The sequence below is a fragment of the Capsicum annuum genome, chromosome 5 (assembly GCF_002878395.1).
Source record: "Capsicum annuum cultivar UCD-10X-F1 chromosome 5, UCD10Xv1.1, whole genome shotgun sequence".
NCBI lineage: Eukaryota > Viridiplantae > Streptophyta > Magnoliopsida > Solanales > Solanaceae > Capsicum > Capsicum annuum.
In genome coordinates this window covers 22,254,637-22,266,004 of record NC_061115.1, presented here as the reverse complement: position 1 = coordinate 22,266,004, position 11,368 = coordinate 22,254,637, and positions in this window count along the sequence as shown.

The window sequence follows — 11,368 nt, the reverse complement described above, 5'->3', positions numbered from 1 at the left end:
CTATTATGTGGGGAGGGGAGGGGGAAGCTAATATGTCATTTAATAATAAAAATAATCCAAAAATTTAGGGTGTGGTTGGGTCGGTAGTTTTGTCATGTATGTTAAGTGGTCGTAATATTTTGTTAAGTTCTACCGTTGTTATGTCAGAATAAAAGGTTTCAAACGAGCTTCCATTATGTGGCATAGTGCACAGGGTTAACTTTCTAGATCGAACCCAATACGGCAGCCACACTACTATGACTTTAACCCTTATTTTTTCCACTCAACACTTAGTTTGTCTAGGCTTAAGAAATGAAACAGACATAAGCATAAATAGAAACGAATCCCTAACTTTATATTTAACTTGTGCCACAAAAAAGCAACAGACAAAAGGTCTTACAAAAATCTGATCAATACGGTCAAATCTGACTTGAGATGGCCTGTTTGTACCTATTTATAGGTCACGAATTCTGTCACATGCCCAACACATGTTCAGTACATGACCCTATCTTATTTCAGTTGTCATCCCAACAGATAGGATTAATTTGAATTCAAATACAATATTCAAATTACAAAGCAAACAAAGCTTATCACATGTCAAAAGTGATTGTAACTGTCCAACTGTTGGCATGTGCAAGGCACATACCCAATGCCAGCACATCCATGACAACACTTGTGCAAATTTTGCATCAGGGCCTTGGGCGTCTGTGCACTCCCCATGCCACTGCCTTGTTAGCACCCCAGTCATTTGATCCCAGTCATGTCTAGCCCAACTTGCCTTGGTTTAGCTACATCTCCGCAACATGACTTGCCTTAGCTTAAATCAGTCTTAGCCTTGATCTACCTTAGCTTGCCAGCCTTGACATGCCTTGCATGTCTTAACCACACCACTGCCAAAGTCTTGTCATGCCCATGTCGACAGACTAGTCTCAAGCGAATCTAACTTTGGCCTGAATCATTTAGTCTTGGTTAGGTTGATCATGTAAATCTCTAGTCAAAGCCGAGTCGTTCGAACCATCAAGCTGAGGGTCTGACACATAGTGATAGCTGGTTGGATCATTAGGAGAGTAGCTTTGGATATAGATAGAGTTAAATCTATGGGAATCATATGGATACATAGCTAGGAAATAAAGTCTTTTTCACTTATTTTCTAGTGTTTAGTACAATAAATAACATTCCCAGTGTATTCTCACAAAGGGATCTGGTGCTTAGTAAGTAAGCAAAAAAATATGTATATTGTTTAAGAGGATTTATGTATAATTTAGGCAAACAATATAGGTGTGAGGTGAGATCAGGGTGTGGTGGTTGTAGGTTATAATGTTAAGTTTTAATGAATGATCACGAGTTTGATTTTATTGTGGAAATTTAGGAAAACGAATATTCAAAAGAATCCCTTTTCAAATACTCAAAAGGAAGAAGCATCTCACAACATTTATAAAGGGAAAAGAAGAGTGCTGCATTAATTAAGGCGCGTGAATCATGGGATTTTTGCATTTTTATAGTTCTTACTTAGATGAATTTTTCCTTTTAGTTTGTAATTAGAGAAAAGACATCATTTCACCCTTTAACTTGTCGCCACAACTTACTTTAACACTTACACTAAACTTTCATTTATTTACCCCCTTAACATTTTAAAGTGAATTAATATTACCCTTAAAGTTGTTGTGACATTTTTATTTTAAAAAAAAATGTGTATCTTTTTTTGAAAATAGACATGGTCCCACTTTTATTTCAAATATATATATATATATATATATATATATATATATATATATAAAAATTAAAAAACACTCATCTTCCTCATCAGCCCACCCCTTTACCTCCCACCCTCACCCCTCACCCCCCATACTCGTCTTCTTCATCTTCTTCATATAGCCCACCCCGAACCCCGTCTTCTTCATGATGCACTACCCCCTCACCTCTCACCCCTCACTCTTTCTTTCTGTATTTCTTCTTACACCCCCATTTCAATCTTCTTTCTCCTTTTTTTAACTCTCCATCTCCACTTCTATTACACGTCATCAATTTCTTCAAGAAAAAAATGTGTGTGTAAAAAGTTGTGAATTTTAATATACTTTTCAAAATCTATTATTAAGAAGAAAAAGAAGAAGAAATTTATAGTCAATTCATCTTTATTTTATTGTTGTTGATTGACTTTTTGATGTGATTTTAGTAATGAAAATTCAATTTTATTGCAAAATTCACGCTAAAAGTTGAATCTTGGAGCTACTTTTTGTACTGTACTTATAGTAAAGTTTTCTTCATCTTTGTGGAATTTACTTACTGTACTTAAATTGATTTCTATGATTTGGAAATTGGGTTTTTATGATTTGGTCCGAAGGAAAAAAAATGAAGTGAGAGATTGAAATTTGAGGCAACGGTCATGTCTATGCATACAAGTCACTTTAATGCAGATTTACAAGCAGGAAGACTACTGTTGTTTATTTTGTCTTCTTTTCTTTTTAAGACTTTTCCTTTTATTTTTCTTTCTTTCATAAATAATGATAATCAAATGTTTTTTTTTCATTATATGACAATCACAAATATAATAGAGAAAGACATATTTTCGCCCCTAAACTTGTCCGCTCAACTTACTTTAACACTTAAACTAAACTTTCATTTATTTCCCTCCTTAATAGTTATATAGTGAATTAATTTCAACCCTAATGGCTGACGTGACATTTATAAAAAGAAAAGAAAAAAGCATGAATCTGATTTTTTGTGCAAAAATGACCCACTAATATTTATAAATATATATAGAGAAAGAAAAAAAGCCTCCCTTTCCTCTTTCCCTTCCCCCCCCCTTCACCCCCCCCCCCCCCCTAATTTCTCCTCCTTCCATACGAGTCGTATGGAGATGGTACGAGAAGAGTAGGGCAAGTCGTATGATTAACAGTGTCAAGCCCTTGAAATACTGTCTAGGGTACGATTTGGGGGTACTACTCATATGAAGGGGTACGAGGTACCCAAACCGTACCCACCTGCGTTCATTTTTCAGCTTTTAAGTTGAGGATATTTTGGACATTTCTTTTCTAAACTTCTTTTGATCCCACGATTTAAAACACTATTGGGACTTCATTTATCCTATTATTCTCAATCAAAAACACTCTAAACACTCTCAAATCTCTTTCAAGCTCTTGGTTCAAGAAAGACTAGGGTTTTCTTCAAGTCAAGCAATTAAGGCTCTAAAGGGTGGTTTCTCTCCATCTTCTTCGTTATCTAACGCATATTACTCCCCACTCATTGTTAGTTCAAATAAAAATCATGTTTTCATGGATGATTTTCATGGTTTTATTGTTGTATTGTTTGAGTTATGAAATATGTGTTGGGGTTTTTGGTTACTACTGGTTGGATAATGTTTTCCTATGATTTACTTATGGTTTTTCATGTTATATTTGTGGTTTAAACTTGTGGTTTCATTGTAATGGTCAATTGGTACTTGGTTTTTGTTTTAAAAATTTTATACCCTCAACATGTTTGTTAAAATGCCTATGAGAATGTTCTTTTCACATAGTTTGACTATTATTGAAACTTTTGAATTGTATAATATAGTAATGAAAATTAAACTGGTTTGGCTGATTGTAAATGGATTTGAAAGGCCTTGGTGGCCATTATAATGGTTTAATTAGAAACTTTAGAGTCAAATTGGTATAATAGCTTTGGTATGGCATAAATGGATAGACTTGCAAGCTCTAGTGTTGATATGACGATACCGACGATTAATGCCTAATAAATAAGACTCCTTGGAAATTGGTTAGTTGTGTGTGAATGGTTTTAATATGGACTTAAAGAGGGATGTGTTAGCAAAGTGGTGGAAGGTGGCGGTCCTAGGAGGACCAAAATTGGAAACTCATATTTGCCAATATGAGGTTTGGTCATGGTGACCGTATGCATGATGTCACATTTATATTTTTGACATGTACTAGTCATCTCAGGTTTTTCTCCGGTTCGTGCGGCTAACACATGTCAGGGCCCTTTTAGCAGGGGGGGCTGAACTCATATATCCATGGGTGATTTTAGGAAGGCCAAGCTACACAATCCCAGGTTAAAGGTTCTAAATGCATGTTAAAACCGGTTCCCTTTTCCGGCATGATATATATATATATATATATATGAATGTGATTCTATTTGGATATCTACTTAGTTTTAAGTGTTGGCATTATTTTATCCTTACTCCTAAGTACATGCTAGCATTCACCCACTAGCCCGTCTTCGGGCATTGTATCCCTATGCAATGCAGGAACCGGCCATACTACTCCTCCTGCTTATTGATTGGTCTCGGGGATAACTTGTGTCAGATTGAAGTGGTGAGCTTCTATACTTTGGAAGGCTCTATTTCATGTTATGGATTTCTCTACATATATTTGTTATTTCTTGGACATTGATTTGGCTATGGTCGGGGGCATATCCCGATTGGATATTATTTTTCTTTGGGATAGAGGTTTTGTGTGACTACTATGAGCATGAGTGATATCGGTATTGGTATCAGCATTGGCATTGGTATTGGTATTGGGGCTGACACCGTTTGGATGTATTTGATTTATGATTGTTCCATTCTATCTTGTTATATATACATATATATTCAAAATTTATTTGACATAAGGTGTAGGGCGGTAATGGTTATGGGTTGGGGCTGGTCACGGGTCTCGGGTGAGGCTTGAGGCACCCTACACGACTAGGCCCTGGTTTGGGTCATGTCAAATTGGTATCAGAGCCCCAGGTTCATGGCCACATGGGAGTCCATAAAGCCGTGTCGAGTAGAGTCTCTTTTAAGGGTATGTAGCGCGCAACACTCATAAGGGAGAGACTATGAGGAATTTAGGAATGTTTCTCTTTCTTGTGTTTTGTTTTCAAGTTGTAGAGTTTAAGGTCCTTATTTCTTATTTGTTCGCTTCAGATCATACCTCAACGATCTGATGTTCACGAAAACTCTCCTGTCCCAACTGGGGATAATGTTGATGGGGACACACTCTACTCATGGGATCCATATCGGTCTAGGGGTCCAGTTCCTGATTGTCCTCCTAGAGTTCCATCGGTTCCCTCTAGTCTATCTCAGACTCCTCAGGCTGAAGTGATGAATGCTTAGTTTCGTCAGTCCATTCACATGTTGGCACAGTTGGTAGCTACTCAGTCTGAGCGTGGTGTTCCCGCTACTCCATTTTCTGAGGCCACAAGGGTTTGCCAGTTTATGAGGTTGAGTCCTCAGACCTTTACTGGTGTTAAGGTGGAGGAGAATCCTCAAGGTTTTATGAATGAGATGTAAAAGATCTTTTATATTATGCATTCCACTAATGTAGAAGGCGTGGAGTTTGCCGCCTATCAGCTGAAGGACGTAGCGTACCAATGATACGAAGAATGAGATCAGGCGACGGGTGATGGTGATGAGTCAGCCCTATGAGAGAATTTCTCTAATGCTTTCCTGGACCGCTTCTTTCCTCAGAAGTAGGGGAAGCAAAAGCGGAGGAGTTTGTTAATCTGAGACAAGGAAAAATATTTGTCAAAGAGTATGCCTTGAAGTTTCACCAGCTATCTCGGTATGCTCCGGAGATGGTTTCTAGTATGAGGGCTCGAATGAGAAAGTTCTCTTCAAAATTGTCTCGTGAGTTGATTTTGGAGAGTAAGGCTGCCTTGTTGATCAAGGACATGGATATTTCCAAGTTGGTGGTATACATGCACCAGGTAGAGGAAGAGAAGAAGAAGCAGGTTGAAATAAGGGAGAGACAAGGTAAGAAGTTCAGGTTCACTAATCAGGGTAGTGGCCAGCAGCAGAGTGGCAGGGATGGTAGGAAGTAGCCCAACAAGAGGTGGGAAAACTCTGGGTCTTACTCAGCGGCTAGTGCTCCCTACCCAAAGCCATCAGGTGATAGGCGTTTCCAAGATAGCGATAACTTCAAGGAACAAGTTGCCCAATATCATGCTAGTAGGGTCCATTCAGCTCCATTATATCCTCTTTGCAGGTTCTGTGGTAGATTGCATCGGGGGTTTTATGAAGAAGAAAGGGATAAGTTTTTTAGCTGTGGTCAGCCAAGGCACATGATTAAGAATTGTCCGATGTCCAAGTTTGCTTTGGGGGTGAATAAGGTTCCGGTTGCTTCAACATTAGCTCCAGCACCAAAGGGTGCACCATCTAGTTCTAGCACTGTCCGAAACCATCTTTATACCTTCATTACCAGATAGGAGTCTGAGGCATCGCCTGATGTCGCGATTGGTATGTTGAAACTCCTTTCTAGTGATGTGTACTATTAACTTGATTCGGGGTCCACTCTATCTTATGTGACTCTATTTGTGGTTGTGCATTTTGGTTTTGGTCCCGAGGTTATTTCGGACCCTTTTTTCTATTTCTACCCCAATTGGTGACTCTGTTATTACTAGAAGGGTCTATAGGGGGTATGTGGTATTTATAAGGTGTATGTGGTATCTGTTGGTAGCAAAGAAACTTTGGTGGATTTGTTTGAATTAGATTTGGTAGATTTTGATGTCATTTTGGGGATGGATTGGTTACACTCGTGCTACGCGTCTCTAGACTGTCGGACCCATAAGGTTGTCTTTAAATTCCCTAATGAGCTAGTTATTGAGTGGGAGGGTGGTCCCCTAGCTCCTAAGGGTAGGCTCATGTCATATATTAGAGCTCAGATATTAATCTCCAAGAGGTGTCTCTATCATCTAGCCCAAGTTAAAGATTCTATCTCGATAGTGAATGAATTTCCTAAGGTCTTCCCTGATGACCTACCTGGTGTTCCTCCTGATAGAGAGATTGAGTTTAGGATTGATCTTGTTCTGGACACTCTTCCTGTAATACCCCGTACTTTTCTTAGTTCAGTTCATTTCCTAGTGCGTGAAGTGCGTTTAGGTGAATAATTTCATAGAAATCACTTAGAGCCAAGTTGAGCTAAGATCCTTGGATTCGTCCAAAGTTTGGTGTTCGATTCCACAAGGGTCAACTTTGAAAGTGTATAACTTTTGATGTATGTAGAGTTTTCCAGCTCAAGACCCACCAAATTATAGATAATTGAGTCAGCTTTTCACCGGTACCAATTTCGCCTTAATTCAATACCAGGTGAGAAGTTATGACACTTTTCGTGTGAGCAGTAGCACACAGAAATTATGCCACATTACGGTGATCTCCAAAATCACATTCGTCCCTTTCCAGTAGTTCACCGCTATTAGCCAGTATCGCGCCAGAAATTGCGATGAAGCAGGTACTGCATCGCACCGGAGTGTAAATTCGCACTCGTCCGTTTTCTAGTGACGTAATGCGATAGCACCGTATTGCACTGAAGTACAAATTCACATTCGCCCATTTTCCAGTGATGCAACATGATAGCACCGCATCGCACCAAGGTGTGAAATCGGGATTCCAATCGCAATTTTAAGTTTTAGAAGGGCATTTAAGTTAATTACCCCGCCCTAATTCGTGAAATAGAAGATTTAACCTATTCTAAGCCTAGTACATTCATTATTCACCAAAATTTCTCTCCAAGAAAACCCTAAAGATTTACCTTTCAAGATCAATTCCAACGAAAATACACCAAGGACTTTCAAGGATTCTTCAATTGAGATATGTTAGATGTTCATCCATAGGCCCCTTTCCACCCATGGAGTCCAAGAACCAATTTCAAATTCAAAGTTATGATTTTTACAAGTTATTGTGATTTTAACCTTGAATCTCCATGAATTGTCATTCTGTACTATGTTTACATGAAATTATTGTTGTTATTAATTCCCATACGTTGAATGGTGTTGTTCGCTGAGTTAAACTTTAATTGGTGATTTTAGAAGTGAAATCATGCTATTACCTGAAGCTTTAAACTATTTCCATGTTTAGCTTAAACTATGAATTTTAAGTGTTTGATGAAATGCCTATGAGAACGAGTTTTGAATTTATATCCTTAGAGTTTTATTATGACTTGCTATTATTGCTATCGAGTCCTGGGGGTTTGAATACCCAAAATTTAGCTGCTTACCTAGTTTTCAATATCTACAGAATGACTTCAAAATAGTTACGAGTCCTATCATTTTAGTTAGTGACCATAAACAGTAAACATAGTTCAGTCTAGTATCTAGTGTCTTTCAGTTGGGTGTAGGATTTAGCATCGAGCAAACCTAGGGATGGGGGCTCACCTGCCAGTTGAGGGTGAGACCTTTAGCAGCAATCCCTGCATTCCAGAACTACGTAGCCAGTGTAGGTTGAGACGCTAACCTTCCAGTTGAGGGTTGGCACATATCTCGTTAGGGCCCTGCCAGTTGAGGGTGACCCTTAGTCATTTGGGACAATATTTTAGTGGATCCACACAGCCAGTGTTAGTACCCGTAGCACGGTACTGACACCCATCCAACTGGGGTTACAGGTTGGACCCCAATTCACCTTATTAGGGCATGTCGGTTAGATGATAGCTCCTACAGTTTCAGTCCAGTATCCAGTTCAGTATTCAGTCTCAGGTTTGCTTAACCATAGCATACAGTTATTAATTTTCCTGTCATCAGTATTTCAATCTACAAACTATTTCAGACTCATGTTTTATGCTTGGCCATGCATCCTCAGTATTTACAGATTTCATGTATCTTACTTAGTACTTCATGTTATGCATTCAGTCGGTTATCACTCATGCATAAGAACCCATGCAAATTAGCCTATCCTCATTTAGCATACCAGTACATTTAAAGTACTGACTGCATACTCATTTCTTACGTTATGATGTCTCATATCATAGGTTCGAGCGCCCAGGTTCCTGACCGTGGTTAGACATTCCAGCACATCAGCAGCAGCAGCAGTGGTAAGTCCTTATATACCGAGGACCGTTTATGCTTATTTCAGTTTAGTTTAGTAGTCAGTCAGAGCTAGTTGGGGACTTGTCCTATCAACTCTATAGTTAGTCAGTTAGAGGCTTTCTGACACTCTCAGTTAGTCATTCAGTTATCAATTATTATTGACAGTCTTATAGTATTATCTTCAGATAGATGTTTTCAGTAATTTGATTCAGTATTATTTTCGTATTTAAAACCTTATGGCTTATTAGTTGTTCTTTCGCATATGTTTTTATTGTCATCAATTTTATTTTATGCTCTCAGCAGGTACCAGCTCATGAGTTAGCTTGTGGTCACTTATGACCGTAAGCACAGTGTAGCACCCAGGATATACTCTAGGGGTGTTACAAACTTGGAATCAGAGTCTAAGGTTTTGAAGTCTCCTTTGTGAGTCTATAATCTACGTCAAGTAGGGTCTTGTGCATGGGTGTGAAGCATGCCACACTTATGGACAAGAGGCTACGATGCATTTTTTTTAAAAAAAATTCTTATCTTTCAATATTCATGTCGTGTGACTGAGTATGAGCTCATGTTAAACTCTCTATCTAATCTATTCTTCTTTCCGCTTACAGAATATGCCTCCCAAAAATACAAACGAAAGAAGAAATATAAACCATCCAGCACTTCTGCCCATTTAGGTAGATCCCCTGAATGACTATGTTTCTCATGCAGAATTTAAAGCTGTATTCACTACTCTAGCTCACTCTGTAGCGGTTCAAAATGTTCGGCTAGCTGCTGTTCCGGCTAACCAAGTGGCCAATGCCGTCTCAGCTAGGATTCGGGACTTTACTCGAATTAATCCTCCTCTATTTTTGGGATCCAAATCTGAAGAAGATCCGCAGAAATTTCTCGACATGGTCCAGAAGGTAACAGATATTATGGGGGTGACTTCTAGTGAGAGTGTTAAATTGGCTGCTTGCCAGTTGTAAGATGTAGTCCATTCCTGGTTTAAGCAGTGGAAAAGGGATAGAGGCGTAAATACAGGGCCTATAGAATAAGAGGAGTTCGCTATAGCCTTCTTAGATAGATTCTTCCCATTGGAGCTGAGAGAAGCCAAAGTGTTAGAGTTTATAAAGTTGAGACAGGGCAACATGACTGTGAATGAGTATTCTTTTAAATTTACTCAGCTAGCTAAGTATGCTCCTCATGTGGTGGCTGATAATAGATATGGGATGAGCAAGTTCGTGTCTAGTGTATCTGATAGTGTGGTCAAGGAGTGTAGGACCACAATATTTATTAAGGAGATAGACTTGTCTATGCTGATGGTCCATGCTCAATAGATTGAGAAGCATAAGACCTAGGAGAGAGAGAGGGAGAACAAGAGGGCTAGGACAGTTAGCTTTAATTTTACTCAGCCAAGGTCAGAGAGTGGTAACCGTCCTCAATTTCATCAGAAATATTCAGTCCCAGCTCCGTCTTGGGCTAGTACACCAGTACCCAAATTCAAAAATGACAATAGGGATAAAGCGCCAGGCTCTAAGTCTCAGAGTAATATGAACAGTGCTCGGACAAATCCTCTTTTCCAGAAATATGGTAGAAACTATAAGGGTGTTTGTAGAGCCGGCAGCGACTTGTATTTTGGGTGTGTCAAGCCAGGCCATAGAGTCAGGGATTGCCCAAAGAGTGGTCAGTAGGGTCAGTCCAGTCGTTCCCCAGCTCAGTTCAGTCGCCTAATGCAGTAGGGTACCACTTCCAACGCTACTAGTGGTCAACGTCAGAATAGATTTTTTTCACTTTAGACCCGACAGAATAAGGAAAATTCTCTTGATGTGGTTACTGGTATGTTACACCTCTTTCATTTACATGTTTATGCCTTGCTAGATCCCAAAGTCTTTCTTTCTTTTGTAACTCCTTACATAGCTGTCAACTTCGAAGTCAACCTCAAAACCTTAACAAATCCTTTTTCAGTATTTACCCCAGTGGGTAAGTCCATCACAACCCAGTGGGTATACAGGAACTGTCCAATTATAATATCTCAGAAAGTTATATTAGTAGATCTTGTAGAATCAGAGATGATGAATTTGGACGTCATCCTTGGCATAGATTGGATCCATTCATGTTATGCTTCAGTTGATTGTAAAATTAGGGTTATCCATTTTAAGTTTCCAAATAATCCTATCCTCGAATGCAGGAGTAGTACCACAACGCTTACGGGCCAACTTGTTTCATACCTTAGAGCGAGGAAAATGATATCCAAGAGGTGTGTCTATCATCTTGTATGAGTCAAAGACTTTAGTTTCGGGGCTCCCAATCTTGAGTCAATTCCAGTAGCAAGGAAATTCCCGGATGTGTTCCCTGAAGATCTTCCCAGAGTTTCTCCCGAAAGGAAAATTGACTTTGGAATAGTCCTTTTTCCGAATACTCAACCTATTTTTATTTTGCCATACAGAATGGCTCCAACAGAACTCAAGGAGTTGAAAGAACAATTGAAAGACCTCCTATCCAAGGGATTCATCAAGCCCAGCATTTCCCCATGGGGAGCACCAGTCCTATTCGTGCACAAGAAAAATGGTTCTCTTAGGATGTGCATAAACTACCGTTAGTTGAACAAAGTCACAATCAAGAATAAATATCCACTTTCCAG